Below are 23,412 nucleotides of genomic sequence, written 5' to 3' on the forward strand. Positions count from 1 at the left end.
CTCCTTTCTGCCTCCAGCCAGCCCAAGTTGAATAGGGGACTTAAGTGTGCACGGTACCCAGGCTCTTCAGGATGTTCTGGCTGAACGCCTGACTGACATGGTCAGGGGTCCCAGGCGGGCAGGCTACTGAGGACTAACTTGCGTTGATAATGGGCATGTGTGGCCTTCGTGTGGTTAAGATGAGATTTGTATGTAGGACTTCATTTGAACCGGTCTGATAGTTGAAAATATTTGGGGGTTACCGGCCTGTTTTCCCTCTTTGGTCTTGGAGGAGAATCTAAATAACTCTCTCTTCATCTGTAAGAGGTGGAGAGTGTGAGCAGTGTTAACCCTTACCAAGGACATATTACTAGCTTTGTAACTCTGACTGCTTTTCAGCTCATTTAATTTTCCCACATTCCTATAAAAGAAGGTGTTTGGTTTTCCATTCTTTTAAGTCTGTATCTGAGAGAAAGAAATTTGGGGGTTCCAGTGAGCTTAAGGGGAGCTAAAACTAGTCACTAAAGACATAAGAGGCGGGATGGGTGGAGCTGAGATCTGTCTGACCTTCCCAGCCCACATCTCTCAGACTCAGTTTGGGTCTGGGCAGCCTCCTGGCTCTCAGTTTGCTTCCCAGGTGGCTGCAGCTCCAGCCATGTCCTTGGGTGTCCTTGGAGTACCATTTGGTTGGTGAGTCAGAATGCTTGGCAGGCCTGCACCCGTCTGTGTCTCCGTACTGGGGGGTGGGGCTTGTTGTAATGGACCCATCACATCCTGGATTGGTGGGTTTTTGTCAAGGGAGAAACAGCCAGTCCCCAGCTCTCAATGTCACTTTAGAAAGAAAGGGGTCATCCGATAGTCCCATTTTTGTCCAATATGTTTGTTAAGCACATCATCTACCAAAGAAAGCTTCTGGGTTGACTAATTTCTTCAGAAAATATTATTTTTTGCTTGTCCTTTTCTGAGCTGGTGTTGGTTTTGTTGATTTGGCTTGAGGCTTGAGACTGGATCTTTCCCAGGAGGCTGTGGGAGGCGTTGTTGTGTCTCTTTTCTCTAGCCAGCGTCACACCCCCAGCCCTGACCAGTTCCCCATGGGTATCTCATATGAATTGCTTGCGTGATTATGTTCCAGCACCAACCAGAAAAGACCGCCAATAGTCTGTGAGATCTCCGTGGGCTGTGGGTTCATGAATTTCAATCTTTTTTCCCAAAACCAGAGACTCTAGTTTGGAAGGTTGTGGAACCTGGGGGAGGCAGAGTCTCACCAGAGGAAGTCCGTCTTGGAGACAGACCTGAGCTTCATTCCCGAGCTCCATTTCCCATCAGCCCTCTGCTTCCCGGTTCAGACGCACTATGAGCAGATGCCCCCACGCTTCTGCTGCCATACCTGCCCTCTGTGGTAGACTGTATTCCTTCTTAGACTGGAAGCCAAAGATGCCCTTCCTCGTTTAACTTGTTTCTGCCAGGTGTTTGGTCACAAGGAGAAAATTATATACATATATAATGCATAGAGGAAACATGTGCACCCCCTCCCTCACCACAAAGTCTTTTTCTGGTTAAGGGTAGGAAGATGCTCAGTATAGTCTAGCATAAACAGCCACAGGTGGAAATTTCCTCATACCTCTCATGTGCATTCCCCCCCCACATCATTATATTACAAAGTCCCCCAACAAAAGTGGAGATCGTATTGTTGGATTGTTATAAATCAGCAGATTTATATTCCTGGAGTAGGCTCGACTTGGACATGCTAGATCTCTATTATAGATGTCACTGGAGATGACTTTTGCTTTGTTGAGGACTTTAGACGTGAGGCTCAGAAGTCACTGGTCTGCAGTTTCCTCCCATGCAATACTTTATGTGCTTTTGATGTCAGTACAATGCTAGGCTCAGAGAGTGAGTTGGGAGGTGTTTTGTGAAGAAGCTGCATGAAACTGATGTAATTTCTCCCCCTAAACACTTGGTAGAATTCACAAAGTAAGCCACATGAGCCCAGAGCTTTGTTTATTTGGGGAGGGAATTGAACTACTGATTAAATTTCTTTCATAAAGATCTAATTATTTAGACCATCTATTTCTGTTGAACAAGATTTGGTAGTTTGTATCCATCAAAGAACTGATTCATTTCACCCGAGGCTTCAGAATTATTCGTATGCAGTTATCATCGTCTTTTCTTGTATTCCCTGCACTGTGAGCGGGATGTGCAGCGGTATCCTGGTATTGGCGATGTCGCTCTCGATGTTAGTAATTTGTGTTTTCCTTGGTCTGCATGTCTAGAAGTTGGTCAATTTTACTGATCTTTTAAAAATTTCACTGATTCTCTCTATTGTTTTTCAAATCATTCAATTTCATTGATTTTTCCATTATCTTTATTATTGCCTTCTGCCTGGTTTGGGTTTAGTTTTTCTCCTTGTTTTGTTTCCTTAAGCTGGAGGTTTGTATCAGATGCACAGCCCCGCCCCTGCCCCCCCTCCTCTCTTGGTGCTGGGAACTAGGACCTTTTGCATCTCAGACAAGCACTCAGCTACTGACCCCCTCCCAAGATGAAGATTCTTTAAAAGTGAATATCATCATTTTATTTCCTCTGAAGCACTGTTTCCCCTAGCAGTGTACATTTTGGTTGACTGTTTACTCTTACCGTCCTGTTGCTCAGCCACACTGTCTAGTTTCATGAGGGAGGAAACAAGGGACAAAACAGGACAAATATCTAATGAGTTTCCCCAAATTCTGTACTGGTTGTTTTGACTTTCCAACTCAATCTGAATGTTGATGTCTACTTTTCAGAATTCTCTGGCAATTGTTTGTGATGTGTTAAAGTTTCTCACTATGGTTATTAGAAGGCACTCTCCATTATGGTTAGAAACTGAAAGCCTGTTCTCTTTGAGAGTGTATCGGATGATTAGTAGAGTGTGTATTGACGGTTACTCATCTTACTGGGCAAGAATCCTTGATGGTCCCATTGCCTCCACCTGGGAAGAGGAGCCAGTAATAGAGACTTAGAATATGTGCTCTCTTCCTAAAGTAGAATAACAGTCTCTTGTGCTTTCAAGGGAATATCAATTTCCAGGTCCCTATCAGAATAGGAGAATGATTTCAAAATGGACAAGGTCTGTAGAGAGGGAGCAGTTCTCCCCAGTGAGGATAGAGGAGTGAGAGAAAACCTGAGTGGACACTGTCTGTAGTGGGCACATTCTCACTGGTGTGACCCCATGCAGCCGTGGGCACTATTCTCACTGGTGTGACCCCATGCATCCATGGGCACTATTCTCATTAGTGTGACCCTATGTACCATGGGCACTCCTCACTAGCCTGACCCCATGCACCATGTGCATTCTTCTCACTGGTGTGACCCTGTACACCATGAGCACTCTTCTCACTGGTGTGACCCTATATACCATGGACACTCTTCTCATTGGTGTGACCCCATGCACCATGGGCAGTCTTCTCATTGGTGTGACCCCCTGTACCATGGGCAGTCTTCTCATTGGTGTGACCCCCTGTACCATGGGCAGTCTTCTCATTGATGTGACCCCCTGTACCATAGGCAGTCTTCTCATTGGTGTGACCCCCTGTACCATGAGCTGTCTTCTCATTGGTGTGACCCTCATACACCATAGAAACAGCTAAAGAGAGGAAGGATTAATCTTGGCTTGAAGTTTCAGAGGGTTCAGTTCAAAGTTGTTTGACCTGTGCACTTGGAAAGAAACCCATGACAATGAGAGCGTGAGTCAGAAGCTGCTCTTCGGGATTTGATTGAGTGGAAAGCAGAAAGACTACAGGACTGCAGGAGGGGGTCAAGGGCAAGGTATGTCTCCAAGAACCTGATCTCAGTGATTTATTTTTCTCTTCAGTTACCTGTTGATTACTTCAAAACTGTCTCATCTAATGATCTTTGGAAACATTATCACTCACACCTAGAAGTATATTGTACTATCACCATGGGTATTTTTTAAGCCAGCCATGTTGACAATGAAGATCATCCATCACACTGTTCATTTGCAGATATAGATCTAATTAGGATATTGACTCTTCATTTTTTAAATGGCCTACCAGTAAGGTTCCAGCATCTTTCTCCTTTGGCAGTTACCTGGAGTGTCCCTGACTCTGTCTTCTTTCTCCCTGCATTCAGTTTAGTTTTTCCTACCTACCTCTACTCTACGCTGCCATAGGCCAAAGTGGTTTCTTTATTAACCAATGATAATAAAACATATTCACAGCATACAGAAGGAAAGCCCAAATCAGATTATCTCTATAAATAGAATTGTAAACCCTTACCTCATGAGCACATATACAAATTGTATAATTTATACAATCCTTTGTATGTTGTTTACTGGGCATAATATATAATTATCTAGTTAAGTAATATATTCAGATAAATATGAACAATGCTTAGTTTTTTTCACATAAAATATAAATGTTAAAGCAAATTCTGAGTTTGTCTTGTCACATGACTTGAGGTGTCTTGAGCACTTAGGGTTGCATTTCCTTTCTTTTAGGAGTATTTACTCAATCATCCCACTTGGAGCCACATGGTTATTAGCACTGTCTATCCAGAACTCGGTAAGTGCCAGTGTCTGCATCACAGGAACTAAGCACAGCAAGAGATGAAGATGCTTTTGATGAAATTTCTGGTACCCATATGGTAACACTAATACATAGGTGAGCTTGGACTTCAACCTCTAATCGTTTGACTCTTTTACTTCAATTCTCCTGGATTACATTTTCCTTAGCTTATTGGGATCCCATGAATAGAGAGAAGCAGGGCATGCTGGAAGATGGGAGATAAAAGGTTGACTTAATCCTGGTATCAGCCATCACAGAAAGTGGAAGCTCCATCTCTCATTTAAAGTCATGAATTTCAGCACAAAAAGGAACTCCTCTCCTCCCTTCCTCTCTCTGAAGTCAGCTTCTCCATCCTCCTGCCCAGTGCGGCAGCAGAAGGACCAGTGAGCTCTGTCATCACACATTGCCCCTTTCTCTCCTCTTTCCTCCTGCCATTACCCATCAGCTCACACCAGCCTCCTAAGCTGTTCCTTGCAACCTGCTAATGAAATCGCTGTTTCTTTTGTAATTGTATTTTAGCATGGTTCATGCTTTGATACCAACCTTAAATCAAACTCTTTGCAGAAAGGCTATCACGGGATGACAAGCTCCTTTCTGCACGTCTCATTACTGAAACATTTATTCAGGACATTCTGAATGATATGAGTGGCTGCCTCTGAGTGCTGCGATGACTTAATACACTACAACTGAAGGATTTTCATTTCCTCTCCTGGTCTGCTCACCGGTCCCTTCCGGAGTTTCTTTCTTATTGTGGATACACTATCAGAAAGGGGTGCTGGGCCCCTCTTGGACCTGTAGCCTGGAGACAGCCTATTGTGGGCCTGGGACCTGAGACATTGATCATAGAAGGATCTAGTCCCATGCGTTTTCCCCAGATTCTGGGTAGCTTGTTTTCTCATTACAGTATATGATCTCTCTCAAAGAGTTATGGGTAAATATAAAACTAAAAGGACAGCTCTTAAGAGGAAAGGGAATTAAAAATTAAAATCCTCTTGGTTTCTCTGTCAAGTGACCTGTATCTAGGATACTTTAGGATTTTTTGTTCAGCAGTTGAGAATTATGCCAAATGTCTCATGGACCCTAGACATGAGAACAACCACAAACAGGTATAAGTCTACCTATAAGAAAAGCAGAATTCTGGACAGAGATGTGCCTAAGGCTTTCTGTGAAGAGAAAATATCCCTTGGAAGATGCACATAACAAGACGATGCACATAGCAAGATGCTAGAGATGATTTTCCTTTAGTTCCAGAATTGGCAAGTCAGACTCAAAGATGACAACATGGGGAATTATTTCTGTACATTCTAAAAAGAATCAAAACCAATTAGAACCAGACACCTATTAAGGCTTAATTAGAAGCAAACTGTCCTTGCTGAAATGTTCCACGGTTCCCGAACAGCTTGAACTTCATTCCGTGTGAACATCAAACGAGCGCTTCCTAATCACTTGTTCCACTCATCGAATCGCCACCTCCTTCTCTTTGTTGACATTTCAGACAAACCCCATAGTGTGTCATTCATCTTAGTCCTTGAGACATGCTGGCATGTTACTGAAGATATCTAGCTAATACCCTCTCTTGCTTCCTCACAGTTCAGGGCCACTCAGCGCTTCCGGTATGCTGCCAGAGCCCCATTTTGGCTGCTTCTGCTCTGACTCACACTGGCTGTTCCCTCAAGTCTTCTGTATGTCAACCTCTGTACATAATCATTCGGGGATGCAGGCTTCAAGGAGGGATGGAGGAGGTGCTGTCCATTTTTTTTTTTGCCTTTTCACCATAAGATACTACATCTAATTTGATCATTTCTAAACACTCCAACTTTCTAGCTCCTAGAACAGCTTCCTCTGTAGCTCAATCCTCTTAGTCACGGTAGCAGCAAGGTATCTTACACTATAATCCTTTTGAAGCATCTGCTTAGCCTGCAGAAAAATTCACATGTATCCTTTGACTCAACAAGCACGAATCACTATATGCAGCCCATCACATAAATGATCTCAAGGATAGAAATCACATAATTGTCTTAATGGATGTAGGAAGACTTTTGACAAAATCAAATGTCATACTGGTGATTCAGTTTCCTTTAAAGGCGTGGCCTCTGGAAGGCTGGCCATGATCCAGTGGATGACCCCATCAGTATATGGCCATAACAAACTGGATTTGGTAAGCTATTAAAGAAGAAGACACAAAGCTAGAAATAGGGGAGGAACCTGAATCTGGGAGGAGTTAGGGGAAGGAGTAAGGAGGGCATATGATCAAAATACATTATATAAAAATTTTAAAGGATGTGTAAAAAAGAATAAACTTTACTTTTAAAAGTCCCAGAGAGACTAGGAATGGAGGAGATATATCTTAATTCAATAAAGGTTGTATGTGACAAGGCTACATGGACCATCATGCCAAATGCAGAAAAACTCAAAGCATATCCACTAAAGTCAGGAACAAGATAAGAATGCTCACTTTCCCTATGCCTGTTCTTGTAGTGCCTGGGATTTAGCTAGAGCAACAAGATGAGGGAATAAAAGGGACACCAAGAAATTAAAGCATACTTACTTTCATATGACATGATTCTATACACAAGAGACTCCTAAGACTACTGCAGGAAATCTTTGTGCTTGATAAACACCTCCAGCAAAGTAGCAGGTTACAGAATTAACGTACAAAAATCAATAGCATCTTAAAACACCAACGTCAAGTTTCTTAGTACTAGGAAAGAAAACAGGGAAGCAGTCTTATTCATAATAAAAATGCCTTTGAATAGACATAATGAAGGAAGTTAAATATCTTTACAATGAAAAAAATGCACTGAAGAAAGGTATTAAAGAAGACTTTAGAAGCTAGAACGGCCTTAATGCTCGTGGAGTAGCAGGAATAGTAGTGTGAAAATGGCCACCCTCGCAAAGCAATCTACAAATTCAGTTCAATCCCAATCAAAATGAGAATTCGATTCTTCACAGAAATAAAAAAAAAAAGTGAAAAGTTCATATGGTAGCACAAAAGGCCTTGGATAGCCAAATCAATCCTGCACATTGTGAACGCCGCTGAAGTACAATACCTGATTTTTTGTTGCATTGTAGAGACAAAGATCACTGTACAGGCAAAGAAACAGAGACAAAGGTCAAGGGGATAGAATAGAGACCTCAAGGGTAAGATCATGTAAATCATAACCACCTAACTTTTGATAAAGAAGCCAATGCTACTCATTAGAAAGAAGACAGCTTTCTGATAAATGGTATTGGGGAAACTGAATATGTGCATAAGGAAGAATAAAACCTGATTCTTAGCTCTACTCTGTACAAAAATCAACTCTGAATTAACCAAAGACCTCGGTGTTAGACCCAAGATAAAAGAGAGGGTACACTTAAAGGTGTAGACATGGGCTAGAACTTTCCAAACAAAATGCCAGCCACTCGGGAAATAAGAACAATGGTTACATGAGAGCTCGTGAGATTGAAAAAGATTGTGAACCACAAAAGAAACTGTCACTCAAGTGAAAAAACAGCCTATAGAATGGAAGAAGGTCTTTGCCAGCTGTACTTCTAACAGAGGGTTAGGGTTTAGAATATACAAAGAACTTTAAAAACTGAAGGTCAAGAAAGCAAGCAACTTTACCAGTAATGGACTGTGGAACTGAACAGAAAGTTCTTTAAAAAAATGGCTAAAAATACTTTGTAAAGTGTTAAAAATATATAGCCATCAGGGAAATGCAAATTAAAATTACTTTGATTTTTTTTTTATTTTACTCAAGTCAGAACAGTTATTACCAAAAAAGGTGACTCCAAATGCTGGCAAGTGTGTGTGGGAAAGGGGACCTCATATTCATTGTTGGTGGGAGTGTCAACAGCCATTGTGAAAATCAATGGGGAAATTCTTCAAACAGCTAAAAATAGAACTGCCATATAATCCCGCTATACAATCCTGAGCATGAGCCCAGAAGACCCTGTACCCTACAAAACATATATCTGCACTTCTGTGTTTGTGTGGCTATGTTTGCAATAACATAGAAATAGAACCAGCCTAAGAACCCCTCAGTGGATGAATGGATAAGGAAAAGGTGGTACATATACACAATGGAACTTTACTCAGTGGCAAAGAAGGATGAAATTGTGAAATTTGCAGGAAAATGAATGGATTAGGAAAATATTGTACTGAGTGAGGTAACTCAGACACAGACAAATGCTACATGTTCCCCTTATATGTGTATACTCATAATACAAAGTTTTAGAATAGTGCATTTAATTATGAGCAGTAGTAAAAGTCAGAATAGAAAAAGGGCAGTAGAGGACAAGGGGTGGGAAGGGAATCGGGGATAGTAGAGTACACTGGACGTGAAACTGAAGGGTAAACCCTAGGGCCAGAAAGAACTAAGCAAAAAGGCAGGTCAGAGAAGATGGCAAACACAGGGGAGAGAAGGGTAGCCAACATATTAGGGCATATATAAAAGGATAAAATCAGAACATATGAACATCCTATTGTCATTCCTTTTGCTTTCCCACCAGAACCTGATGGTAAACTGTATTGATGAAGACAATGTGCGGTTTGGTTATGGGGTGTAGAGAAATGAAATTGTAGGTAAACTTGTTCCTTCCCACGGGTTAGCTTTCATACTGCCAGAGGATCTACACAGGCTGCTGGGGAAGAAAAGCCATTATCAGTCTTACCTAGCTGTGAATCCTGAGAGCTGCCGTAACGACCTACCAGGCATGACATGCATCCTAGTGTTACAGGGGTAGCACTGGTATGGGAGTAACCTGTTCCACAAGAAAGGGCTCATGGTCCTGTAAATCTGGTCAAGAGCTCATAACTGGAAAGTTCGTAGGTTCCAGTGGGGGAACCTACCACTGTTTGTGATAAACGGTGATGCTGCCTTTTGCACATTTATTTTTACACCCATAGGTTAGTGCCATTCCCCGTCTTTACCGTTGGTGCATCTTACTATTTTGGTCTTCCATTAATGCGGAAAGCTATAACTGGCCAAAGTGCTGGAAATAAGGAAGGGTGGAATACTCTGACTTAAACGGAACAGCTGTAGCGCTCCGTTCTTGGCGCGGGGAACATGATGGAGAAGGAAGCAGAAAGAACGTACGAGTCCGGAGATACGCAGGGACAAAGAAGGGAATCACGTTCTGGAAAGACATAGTCAGGGCACTCACACTCTCACTGCAGCTGTAGCTCCCTGCACGAGACCCACCCAAGACCATCAGCATTTCTTCTTGGATGGGGGAGGAATTATGGGAGCATCACCCCTTCCTGAGGGACTAATAGAAGCTAACAGTTGTTGGGAGAGAAGAGTCTTATTATTTTCTTCAGTGGTCTAAGATGTGTTGCCCTTGCCCCACTGACGGATGCCCTTGCCATCCAAACTCATGCTAGAAGCTTGAGCTAAATGAATTTCCCTCTCTCTATTCTCTCTCTCTCTCTCTCTCTCTCTCTCTCTCTCTCTCCCTCTCCCTCTCCCTCTTTCTTACACACACACACACACACACACACACACACACACACACACACCATGAAAATAAAGGGATTTCCTGAGAAGAAGAGTTTCAATGGGAGAGGGTGAGAGATGAGGTTGGGAGGTTTCCGTGAGATGACAAATACATTTCATAAATCTGTGAGACCCTGGACAGTTTTTAAAACTTAGGCATGCTGTTGACACCAACAGTGGGTGCACAGGATGTGCCACCTCCACCTCACCCTATCTTTATGTCATATTTCTTCCTTCCAGATGGTCTCAGAGGCAAAACAAGCCTCCCTTTGGGTGATACCCAACCTAAGGATGAGGACATTTCAATCCCCATAGGTACCTATGGTTCAACTATTGATTTCTTCAGGGACATTCTCAGTTTGGAGGTAGCCTACAAGCTGATGTCAGCGATTTTCACAATCTCTCTCTGCAGTCCTCCAGACTTTAAACTGGCTAAATATAGGTACTCAGCTGTTGGCATATACACGATAGGGCTGGCTCTATTATGATTAACCTAGGTGTCTGCCATAACTGGAGGCCAGTTTACAACCTACCCATTCTGTCTTCAGTCTTGAGATCTGGCTACCAGTTCTTTGAGCAGTATGAAAGGTCCCGGTTACAACCGAGTTGCTCTCCTCAGCTCTCTGTTAAAAGGGGCACCATAAGGAGGAAGCTGAGGTGCAGTGGGGCAGAGGGGGTCCAATTCTGACCTTTCCTAGGATTACTGACTGGCATTCCTCAGAAACCTGGAGTGTTTTCAGGAAGCAGTTCCGTTTGATCACTGGCCACCAGTTTCGACCACAGGAGTTGGGGGTGGAGCTTGTGGATATGGTGTCTTGAGGGGAGACCTGGCCCTCAATCATCAGGTATAGCCAGTGGGAGTTCTTTTCTAAGCATCTCTGGAATGGCCTTGCGACTCAGGCAGCATGTGAAGCCTGACCTTCCTGCTGAACAACGTCTTGCAGCCTTGCTTTGCCAGCCCTCGCCTGAGTTCAGAGTCACAGCAGGACGCCTGGGAGCAAGGCTATGCCCAGACATTCGGAGAAAGCCGCTCCTTTTTTATTTCAGATTCTGTTTGTACCTTCTAAGGGCAGCAGCCTCAGGGTACTGTCCACCACCTCTTTCTTCTAGGAAAATGTGGAAGAAAAATTGTGACTGTCACTCTAAAGGTGACTAATAACATGCAGATATATTATAGGCATATATAATTATATATAATTTTTTCAGTGTTCAGTGTTAGCGTTGTTAATATTGCTTTACATATGTAAATGAACTCACCTCTGAGCAACCGCTTCAGGGGGTACAGCCTATTTTCCTCCTATTTTAAAGACGAGGAAATGGAGACTCTTGGTCAGCTTTTCATGGCAGACAAGGAGAGGATCTAGGGTTGGGGTGGAAGCCATCTGATTCCACAGCACCCACATTTAGCAGCTCTCACACTTTGTCGTTGTCTTATACTTTACTCCTGTCTCAGAAGCAATTGGCTTTTTTTCTAGAGCCACAAAGACTCCACAAAAGTCTCCACAAAGAGTCTATTCAGACCAAACATCTTAAGAAAAGCCTGTGTATAGACCGGAATTTAAGGATAAAGAGAAAGAAATCTCCTCACTTTATAATCACAAGGTTCCTTATAGCACAATGTTCCCTTGCAAGTACCCTGAAAATATGATTTAATTTACCATAATCTAATGCACCGGTAGCTTTTTTTAGAAAGCGTCTTAATATCAATTACTTTCCCTGTTGCTGTTGCAAAGTATCTGATAAGAGAAAAGTAAATAAAGGGAGGGTTTATTTTGGATCACAGTTTGCAAAGACAGTTCATTTTGGTGGCAGCAGGGTCATGGCAGAAAAACTTGGGGTGGCTGGTCACATTGTGCCCACAGTCGGGAAGCAGAGAGATGGATGCTGTGGTTTACCCAGTTTTCTTCTTTTCACGCAGTCTAGGACCTCAGCGTGCTTACTCATGCCACCCATATTTAGGGTGGGTCTCCACACCTCTACCAATTCAGTCTACAAACTTCCCCATAGATGTGCCCAGAGATTTGTCTCCAAGGTGATTCCTGTCAAGTTGTCAAGCAATATTAACTGTCATAGCTATCTTAGGGAGGGGTTCTCTGTCTCCACAAAATGAGGAAACTTTGAAGTGAGGTCTGAAAACCTCACTAAAAAACTTTCTGTAGGAACCAGAAAGGGGAATCAGATTAAAACAACCCGAATTTCATTAATAGTGAATATATTTAAGAATTGTCTAATACTAAAGGAAGACAGAGGGAAAATTTAAATACACTGGGGGCTTTGTTGTTGTTGTGGTTTGGTTTTTGTTTATTTGTTTGTTTTCACCAAAACAATCCCAGAGTCTGACATTGTCTGGTTCTTATAAAACCCAGTCGCTGTTCTAATAGCCTGTGTCAGCAGGGCTGGTGTTTTGTGAAGTGAATTAGTTCAAACACAGGGCCAGGTCACCCAACCTCACCTTCCAGATTTCCTTCAGTTCTTTCACCACGACTTAGGAACAGGACCTAGAGACACCAAGTGATCGGAAATCCAAGAAGCACCTTTGTCAGTTGTGGGTTTAGAACTCTGGTCCACAGGACCCATTTGTTGAGGGGGTATATTTAGTCAAAATCCCATAACAGGATCAAAACTAGGGAGAAGTGAGCATGCAGATACATTGAAAAAAAAAAATCTAGAGTTGCAGTGAGGGGTGGGGCCAAATTCAAGAGAGCACCGGGACACTTTTTAGTCAGCGGTGTTAAACATCACTGTTGCTTAGCACGGAGGCCTGGGGAGCACAGCTTCCTTCTGCGAAGAGAAAAGGCAACGGATCTCTCCATGCAACACTGGCCCGTGATGCAGGCAGAGCCACGCATATCTGCACACTGGATTCTGGGATCTGAGCCCAGTCCTGCCCCTTGCTAGCTTTATAATCCTTAACTTTCCTAACTCCTCCTAGGTTATTGATAAACTGTGAATAACCCGTTAGAAGAGCTGGGAGGATTTAATATGTTTATAGCTGCAAGTATAATTCCAAGACACTGCACAAGCAGGTAGCTGTTAGGATAGTCATTAAAATAAAATCACAGAGGCCTTGCCTTTAAAAGCTTCTAGCACCAGCATGGGTCTTTTCCTGCTCAATGTTTTGGAATCCTCACTCTGACAGCAAAAGTGCCATGGCCCCCTTCCAGTCCAGCTCTAAGACGCAGGACTCCTTGATTGGTGCTGCCCTTGAGGCTTCAAGGTGAAGACATTCTTCCTGGTTAGACTCTGTTGCTCAGGACTTTGGCACCCTCTAGTGCACGATGTCTGTGACTGCTTCCCAGCTCCCGCCCTACCAGGCACAGCTTCCTGAAAACTCTACAGCTCTGGTTAGAGTAAGTCTCTTAAAAACAATTGTCAGGGCTCTTCAGGTATTGGCCAGCCTTGACTTGGCCAACAGTAGCAATGGCAGACAAGCGCCGTCGAGGCCTTTCTGCGGCTGCAAACGTGAACGGGAAACACCGTGGTCATATAGCAGCATGTGACAGGGAAGGCAATGGTCAGACCTCTGGAAGACGGCTGTAAGGAAAAAAGTCCACAAAGAGTTCAAATAAAGAGGTGCATGTGTTTAACATGGGAGACATGAGTGAAGGGCACTGTGGGTCCCAGGCCTATGTCTTTAAAGATTAACTTCTACAACATACCATCAGTTCTAAGATGCAGAATGTTTATTCACATTTTCCATCTTTCTGGAAATGAATCCTTCTTACACATAACAGTATGTTTTGTAATTTGATCTGTGCTGATTTTAAGTTTCTTTAGTGTTATGCAATAATATTTAAATTCACTTTATAATCGCTGACATATTGATGGTTATAATGAGGAAGTCTGGTGGCATAAATTAATTTTTTTTGTCCAAATCCTTTAGACCAACCAATTTGTTCCCAAATGCTGTGCAGAGCTTTATTTTCTAAGTAAAAGCCAGGAGCGAGAGCAGGCACCTGGAGCTTCAGTGCTGGGGAGTTGAGGAAGACAGAGATAGGTGAATTCCTTGAGCTCACTGACCGGCCAGCCTATCCAACCAGTAAACTCCCGGTTCAATGAGAGATTCTGTCTAAAAACAATGAAATAAAGAGGGGCAGGGGAGGTGACTTGATGGGTAAAGGCACTTGCCACTTGCCACCAAGACTGGTGATCTGAGTTTGATCCCCAGAACTCACATGGTAGGAGAGAACTGAGACTCTTGCCAGCTGTCCTCTGACCTCTGTGATGGTTTGAATAGGTATGGATCCCATGGACTCGTGTGCCTGAATGCTTGGGTCATAGGGAGAGGTACTATTAGGAATTGTGGCCTTGTTGGAGTAGGGGTGGCTTTGTTGGAGGAAGTGTGTCACCGTGGAGACTGGTTTTGAGGTCTCACAAATGTGCTCAAGCTAGGCCCAGTGAGACAGTTCACTTTCTGTGACCTGTGGATCAAGATGTAGAACTCTCAGCAACCTCTCCAGCACCATGCCTGCCTGCATGCTACCTTGCTTCCCTCCATGATGATAGTGAACGAAACTTCCAAAACTGTAAGCCAGCCCCAATTAAATGCTTTCTTTTGTGGTCATGGAGTCTCTTCACAGCAATAGAAACCCTAACTAAAACAGATAAACAAACAAACAAATGAAATAACTGGAGAAAGAGAGAGGAAGACACTTGATTTCTGCTACACTTTGGTGCCCCCACACACATCACACTCACATTTTATAAAATGATAAATGAATTGTTGCAAGTTAATATGGAATAAAAGTCAACTCAATAGTCAATTGCATAGAAAAAAAGCAAATACCTGACAAGACCAAAGCCTCAGGAATGGCTGAGACGGAAGACGCCAGAGGGGAGCTACAGAGTAACTTCGACTCTCTTTGGTGTAAAGCTGGATGGTTATTTTGGAAAACCAACGACCTCTACATAGGTTTTGTGCCTCCCCAAAGACCCAGTAGTGTTTCTTCATTAAACATATACCAGAAATGCATGCTTCTTTTTTTCAGTATCTTTCTTTTCATTTTATTTTTCTAAAAAGAAAACAAACTATCTTCTTTCATTTTACATACCAATCCTAGTCCCCACTCCCTCCCCTCCTTTCATCTCCTCCACTAACCCCATCCCCCACCCCACTCCCATCTGCTCCTCAGAGAGGGTAAGGCACACTGCTTTGGGGAAGGTCCAAGGCCCTCCCTTCTATATCTAGACCGAGCAAGGTATTCATCCAAAGAGAATGAGTTCCCAAAAAGCCAGTACAAGCAGTAAGGATAAATCCTGGTGCCACTGCCAGTGGCCCCACAGTCCACTCCAGTCATGGAACTGTCACCGCACTTCTTTCCCATCAGCAATGGATGAGTGTTCCCCTTACTCCACATCCTCTCCAGCATAGGCTATTATTGGTGTTTTTGATATTAGCCACTCTGACAGATGTAAGATCGTTTCTCAAAGTTGTTTTGATTTGCATTTCTCTGATGGCTAAGGATGTTGAACATTTCCTTAAGTGTCTTTTAACCATTTGAGATTCTTCTGTTGAGAATTCCCTGTTTAGTTCTGTACCCATTTTTAATTGGACTATTTGGAATTTTGATGACTAATTTCTTGAGTTCTTTATATATTTTGGAGATCAGTCCTCTGTCTGATGGGGGGTTGGTGAAGATCTTTTCCCATTTAGTAGGCTGCCTTTTTCTCTTATTGACTTCGTTCTTTGCTGTACAGAAACTTCTCAGTTTCAGGAGGTCCCTCTTATTTATTGTTGCTCTCAGTGTCTGTGCTACTGGTTTTATATTTAGGAAGTGGTCTTTTGTACCCGTGCATTGAAGGCTACTTTTCATTTTCTCGTCTATCAGGTCAGTGTGGTCAAATTTATATTGAGGTCTTCATTCTATTTCGATTTGAATTTTGTGCATGAGAATATGTATGGATCTATTTGCATTTTTCTACATGTTGACATCCAGTTGTGCTAGCACCATTTGTTGAAGATGCTTTCTTTTTTACATTGTATAATTTTAGCTTCTTTGTCAAAAGTCAGGTGTTCATAGGTGTGTGGATTAATGTCTAGGTCTTCAGTTAGATTCCATTGGTCAAACTGTCTGTTTTTATGCCAATACCAAGCTGTTTTCATTACTGTAGCTCTATAATAGAGCTTGACGTCAGAGATGGTGGTGCCTCTGAAAGTTCCTTTATTATACAGGATTGTTTTGGCTATACTGTTTATTTTATTTTATTTTTTTATTTTAATTGAGTATTGTTCTTTCGAGATCTGTGAAGAATTATGTTGGGATTTTGATGGGGATTGCATTGAATTTGTAGATTGTTTTTGGTAGGATTGCCATTTTTATTATGTTGATTCTACCTACCCAAGAGCATGGGAGAGCTTTCCAATCAGAAATACATGTTTCTACAAAAAAAATGTTTATGAATAGTCACAGAAGCACCATGTAGTAAGAGACAAAAAAAATGACAATTTGCTAATGCCCACCATTATTTGAAATTTTACCATTTATTTAACAATGATACCACAAATGCAGCAGTGAACTAACCAAGCAACAACTGCATGAAACCAAGAAGATCATTAGTTTGACAATGAAAAAAGTCAGACACAGAGATAAATGTACAGGAAGCGCATTATCTATCAAAATTAACCCATGCCACTGTAACCGAGACGTTCACAACACAGAGCAAAGTATTTGCAGCTGGGTGATAGTCATGTTCTATTTTTTTAAATCTAGATATAGGTTGCATAGATATTATCATCCTACTAAAATATGTTGATTGCTAAGTACATCACTCAGTTGTTAGAGTGCTTGCCTGACGTGTGTGAGGCCCTGGGCTCAGTCACCAGTGTGAGAAACAGGGGGTAGAGTTGGAATTTTTGAAGCTCACAGGTCACAGAAGCAAGGTAGAGGCTGGATTCATCATATGAAGAGACCTAAGAAGCGGGGGAATGTGTACATGTGTGTCTAAGTATATGTGTGGGCAGGGAGGAATCAAACAAAGGGAAAGAGATGGCTGGAGAGAGATACTTAGGCTTGTCACTGAGCCCGGATTTTGCTCTTCCTTCTTTAGGCCGCTTTGGCTTTCTCAGGACCCTGGAGAACCACACAAAGGGCTTACTCTTGTTGTCATCGACATATGCAAATAGGAGAAAGCTTCCCCCAGCATCCTAAATGTGTTAATAACTCTGGCTTGTGTGCACAGTTTATTTTTATCAGCATCCGAAGCTTGGTACTCTAGATGTTGGTGACAGCCTGCTGACAGCTGAGTTTTTTCTAGCCTTGGGTATGAGTGGGGGAGGGGAAGAGCCCAGAGACTATATCCCTTGGAGATGGTTGCTGCTGGGGAAGTCTCTCTCCTGACTTTTTCTGTCTCCTCTTTTTCAGAAGCCCAGCTCAGATGCCCATAGCTGTTTACTGATTGCTATTCTCCATCCACGAGCGCTTTTTCCCCTTAACTCTCTAATTTTTACATTTTATAAAATGTTGTATACAGGACAGTAGTGATCTAAAGCCGCAAAGCTAGAGTTCAGTTTTGGAGAGCAGGACCTCTGGGCTTTCTTTCCTGCAGAAGCTTGCATCCTCCAGAGTCACAGATAGCTCATGTTCTCACAACTGACCTGGGCATCTCCGCACTTCTGTTTACGTTGTCTTCGAGGACTGGTCCAGTGGTGTTGTGTCACAAGTTTATTTCTATAAAGTGTGTTTTTAGATGTTTCTTCCAGTTCATTTTTAATGATCCAAGTTCAAGGCCAGGAAAATGGATGATTTCTGTCTTCTGGATCCCAGGTACTTTGCAGCTATTGCCCTGTGGATTTCAGAACAAAGTAAGCGATTGGCAGCTCCATGTTCTTGGAGTTTTATATGAGCAGCTGTCTATTTCCTTAGTTACTTTTAAGATGATTAGTATAGTAGAGCACATTCCTACTAAAGAACCCATGATCACACAACTATGAACAATCATTACTAAATACTTCTTTCTCTATGAAGCCTCATCGTTAAAAGCATGTGCCTTGGGAAAGATATCACATAGGCCCTGTTGTGTGCGCCCCAGTCCTTCCTAAGAGCTCTTACTACTCGCTGTAGTTCATTCTCATTGTTAGCTAGACTGGATGCACACCTCTGGGTTGATCTCTGACTGTGGTTCCTGAGACGTTAGACTAAGGCTGGGAGAGCCATCTTGAATGTGGGTGGCAGTAGCCTGTGGCTTGGGTCTTCAGTGCCACCATTCCTCCTCCTTTTCCCGTTCTGCCCAGATGTGAGAAACCCTAACCACACCCCTGGACCCATGGACCCTGCCAGACCTTCCCCACCATGAGGTACTCTGCCCTTCTTAACTGAGTCAGGATAAAGCCCCCCTTCTTCTTTGCATTTGCCAGATGTTTTGTATCTGTGATGGAAAAGCAACCCCTGAACCCGCCTCTCAGCCTGAGCTCCAGGCTCACCATGGATTTCTATAGCAGCACATTGTGCCTCTTGAGTTCTGACCGTATGCCTGAGAGATATGGGACTTTTCAATGGAGTCAATTCAATACTGCACGTGTACTTAGTCTGCCAATCCAGTGTGTTTTGAAACACATTCTGTAAACAGAATCCTTGGCCATTAACTTGGACCAACCATAAAAGGATACAAATAGGGCAAGCACTGGCTTAGGCAATAGGGCCTGTGATTTGGGGTTAGCCATTTTGTGCAATTGGGCTTCAACAACTCTTGTTAAAAATGGAAAAATCTGTATGCTTTACCTGATGCATCTTGGGATCACATTAGGCATGTAGTCTTCCTGCCAAGTCCTGGCTCCACCATGGGCACTTCTGTCCTATCACTTCTTAGGAAAAGAGCTATTAGAGTTAAGAGAAAAGAGAGCAATAGAAAATTCTAACGTGAATTTTCTATTTCTAATTAGGCCCATTCATCATCAAAGCTAGCAGTTTAATTCTAAACATCATAGACCCAAAGGAAATGAAAAGAGGAGCATTCTGTCTTGATTTTTAATTTTGCTTCAAGAGCAGAGACTTGATTACCTCATACTAATGGGGACCCAGGAACCCATATTCTCAGTGTCACATGATTTGTTTGTCAGTCCAAACTCCATTGATACAAAACTCCTGGTCTCTATTATCAGAGAGGCTCAAAATGAAGCTGATGTGATATGAACAATAAGCGATAGTGTTTGGTACTTTCAGGGTCATGAATTTCCTGTCTCAGGACGCTGTGGGCTGTTGGGATGTAACATTTATTTTAATGGCCCCAGAAATGCATGGAGCAATAGTGCAGCAAATTAACACCATCTTCCTGTCTGCCTCAAACTGTAAGAGGCAATTTGATTTGCCATTTATAATTATTTTGTAAACCAATTTGCAGAAGTGTAGCAATTATTGAGTATATAGATAACACGTATATCTTAAAAAAGAGTTTAACTTTTAAAAAAGATCAACATAGTCCACTTGGCAACGTAAGTGAGAGGAAGGAGGAATATGTGACTGTCTATGATTTTATTCTTTCTTTACTTTCATGAGTGTGTGACAGAGGGGTGGATGAGAGAAAGAGTGAGATTCTGGGGTTGGGGAGATGGATCAGTTGGTAAAGTGTTTGACACACATGTATAAGGACCAGAGTTCAGTTCCAAAGTTCTCATGTAAAATTTGGTGGGCATGGCCACCTGCCTGTAACCCCAGTATGGGGGCAGAGAGAGACAATCACTAGGTTAATCAGCATGGCCAGCAAGCCAGAACAGTGAGCTCTGAGTTTATTCAGAGATGTTGCCTCAATATATCATGGGGAGAAATCTAGGAAGATATTAGACATCAATTGGTATCAAAGTCTGACCTGTACACACATGAGCACTCCCCTGTGCATAACATACATTCTGTCCATACATGTGGGAATAACACACACACACACACACACACACACACACACACACAGCTGTTATATACTTCTCACAGGAAGTCAGTGAAGTATGTTATCCTTTTATCCATGGTGAATTCTATTTGACCTTCTAAAAACTTAGATTAATTGAAGTCTGTCCCAGAGCAACCTCTTATAGGAAGGTCTGAAAACTGGTTGGTTGAACCTCTCAGTCTCTACCCACCTCTCTCCCCTGCCACGTGCTGAGATGGTCGCCATCAGGGCGCCACCTTGTGTTCCTGGGACTTGTTGTTGAGGGAGCTTGCTCTGCAGAATTACCTGGGTCTGCAGCTACATTTGCACTCTTAGTGACTATCCCTTTGTCATGTGAAGCCTCTGAGACCTGAGGGGCTGTTTGTTATAACAGCATGACTGTAATGGTCAGCACAGTTGTCATCACAAAGGAATCTTGACTGGGAGGTTTAAACAACAGAATTTTTCACCAGAGGCTGGACGGTTGTAGACCACTGACACGTGGCCACCTTTTCACTGTGCCCTCCCGCAATCCCTCCTCTCAGAGCACCAACACAACCAGAGAACCACATGCCTTCCCCAACCCAACCATCTGAACTGAGAATCCTAGAGCTCACTTTGAGTAGAGCTTCACAGCAAACGCTTGGCTTATCTTGACTAATGCAGCAACTATTTTAAGATTTCTAAAAGCATATTCTTGCTCATTTACTGGGCTTACGACAAGAACTGACACCAGTTTTATCTCTGTGAATGCCACTGTCTTCATCACTTTACCGTACATGACCTCACTGCAAATTCTAGAATTATGCCCAGAGAAGCCGGTCCTTGACTCTTAAGGCTGCTAACAGTCCTCAGAACCCACTCCCTGGATCTTCCTTTCATTTTCTCTGATATATCATCTATGTTTTACTCTGAGAGGAGAAGACAGGGCAGGCATGCCAACCATCTCACCTGCTAATCTCCTGCTCCCTGTAATAACCTGGCATGGGAAAGGTGGGTTACATGGCATCCTAGAGAGCAGATTGCCCCACATTTCACTCCTCTCCTCTCTTCTCCTCTCCTCTCCTCTCCTCTCCTCTCCTCTCCTCTCCTCTCCTCTTCTCTCCTCTCCTCTCCTTTCCTTTCCTTTCCCACTTCTCCCAGGCCACAAGGATACACTAAGAGAAACGGACAACTGAAAGGGAAGAAAGAAAAAATGCATGCCTCTTTCTGTTATGTGTTTGTATGTATTTACTAACGCTATAGTCTTCACTGGGTGATGAGTTATAGGAAGACAAGGGTGGCTTACTTTCTCATATACATCCCTTGTGGCCCAGCACATAGGATAGCACAAAAATAAATGAGAGCTGTCTTCATCCTTCAGAGTAGAGTTGAGTCTGTCCTGGGAAGCTGTATGTGACTTCTGTATTTCATGTCCTCGATGGTACAACCTTCAGACGTCTTCACAGCTTTGCCCAGCTGTTGCACCTGCATTTCCCCGTTAAAATGAATAAGTCATAACAGCAGAGCAGCAATTGTCTCAGTCCACCTTTCCTGTTGCTATGACTGTTTCCCCAGCTGGCAGTGCAGAGCACAGCCCTGCATTATTTACTTTTGTCTATCTCTCCACCTTTTTAATCACCTTCAATGGTGCCTCTGTCATTGGCTCTAGGAAGGGTCTGTTAAACATTTGTTGTATCGGGGTGAGTTTCCTCTCCTTTTTTTCTCCTTTTTCAGTTTCTTAGGAATACAGCCTGTGGACCTCTGCCTTTTTTCTACATGAATTTTTATTGTGTCTACCCACAGCATCTTTGATCTGTTTGCCAGCCTTTCATCTGAGGCTGTCTGCGCCAGCCTGGTACAGGAAGACCTCGGCAAATATTCTGTGTTGATAAATGGATAATAAGACACACAGGAGACGAGGAACTTGCCCACTGTCTCACAGCAGTAAATGGAAGCTGAACTCCTTGTGTATAGTTGAACTCTCAATCCACACAGCCCCTGTCACAGCATTCTGCTCGCTAGCCAGCATTTCTTTAGCTCAGTTGTTCAAAGAAGAACACTAATAATGACAGAATTATGGAACTGATACTGTATGAATTCTAGACATGTCTTCCCTGTTTGTGACAAGAAACTGGACCACCAGCCATGGGGGGAACCCATTATAAGGAGGCCAGGGAGGAAAGTGAATCCTCCAGGTTCATACACCATCGACAATTTGAGTCCACAGCATTGCTTCTTCGTACTAATATACTCCTTTCTTGGAAAGAATGTGTGTTGGACATTTACTAACTACTGATTAACCTCACGATTACCTACTCCTTAGTGCTAAGCTTGGTTATTTATGCATAGGTCTGAACTATAAAGGAGCCTCTCACTAATCTCCATGAAAATGAGTGAACCATCCTCTGGTCAGTGTTCTGCTGCAAAACAGACAAGAAATCAAGGAGTCTGCACTCAGTATGGAAAAAATAAACATAGTTGTAGGAAAGGTGGGATTCCAACCCTGGAAGAAAATGCCAATGAGGCCCAGTTTTGATCATTTCCTCATTCTACAGAACCGACTCAAGGATTATCCTTAAAAAGTATGTTGGTAACTTTATTGAAATAAACATTAGAAACATTTATTTTCTTGATTATTCTTTTGATCAGAGACTCTCCAACACTAGGCAACTTTCTCCCTTAGAAAAGAACTCTTTGACCAAAGCTCACAGTTTCTAATGTGGCATAAACTCAACATAATCCCTGAAAGTTGAATATACTCAACTCAGTACACTTCATTGTCTGAGCTGTACTTTTTAGTTTTAAATATGAATTGTGCTCTGACTCAATGAAGATGAAGGCTCATGATTCTATGGGCTCCCAAGCTGCTCACTAGTAGCTTTGATCCATAACTTATCAGATGCCTTCTTTCTCTCTTTTTTTATCTTTAAAATTGTGTCTATGTGCATAAATAAGCATGTATATCTACATGTGCTAGTGTGTGTGTGTGTGTGTGTGTGTGTGTGTGTGCGTGTGTATGCGTGTGTGTATGTGGTGTGTTCATGCAGAGGTCAGACATAAATCAGGTACCTTTGTCAATGGCTCTTCATCTTATTTTGGGAACAGGGTCTTTCATTGGACGTTCTGGAGTTTCTTGTCTTGGCTCACCTGGCCCGTGAGCCTGAGGACCTTTCTATCTCTGTCCCCCAAGAGTTGCGGTTGCAGGAATGCTCAGCTTTACCATGTGATCTGGGAATCTAAACTCAGCTCTATGTACCTCCACTGAGCTGTCTTCTAGTCCTCCATTCCCTACTAGGGAGCCAAGAATCCCTGCCTGACTGCTGAGGAAAATGCGTACTTCACCCATTCTGCTTCTGGTTCAGGTCCTTTGCTCCCCTCCCATCCCTTTATTTCCTGTTCTTTCTACCCTCCTTCTCTGTTTCTCTTTCGGTGATGGGATGGCAGCCTGATGGCACATTCATTTTCAGCTTTCCTGCCATTTGAATGTAGTTCCTGACCAAACCATGCTCCACAGAATGACTGACAGAGTTCTACAGTGGTGTGTAGGTCCTCAGGAA

At 42.8% G+C, this 23,412-nt stretch overlaps 1 long non-coding RNA gene across 1 annotated transcript in view; it reads left to right on the forward strand.

The window, feature by feature from the left end:
* Nucleotides 1-4,470: 4,470 nt before the first annotated feature.
* The window catches only part of LOC146894911 (uncharacterized), a 36,777-nt gene continuing 17,835 nt past the window's right edge, over nt 4,471-23,412 (forward strand). Inside the window, exon 1 of the long non-coding RNA XR_015001135.2 lies at nt 4,471-4,535. This is a non-coding gene — a long non-coding RNA (uncharacterized LOC146894911). The remainder of the gene's footprint in view (nt 4,536-23,412) is intronic.

The sequence above is a fragment of the Myodes glareolus genome, chromosome 5, assembly GCF_982192425.1.
Source record: "Myodes glareolus chromosome 5, mMyoGla1.1, whole genome shotgun sequence".
In the NCBI taxonomy this organism is placed as follows: domain Eukaryota; kingdom Metazoa; phylum Chordata; class Mammalia; order Rodentia; family Cricetidae; genus Myodes; species Myodes glareolus.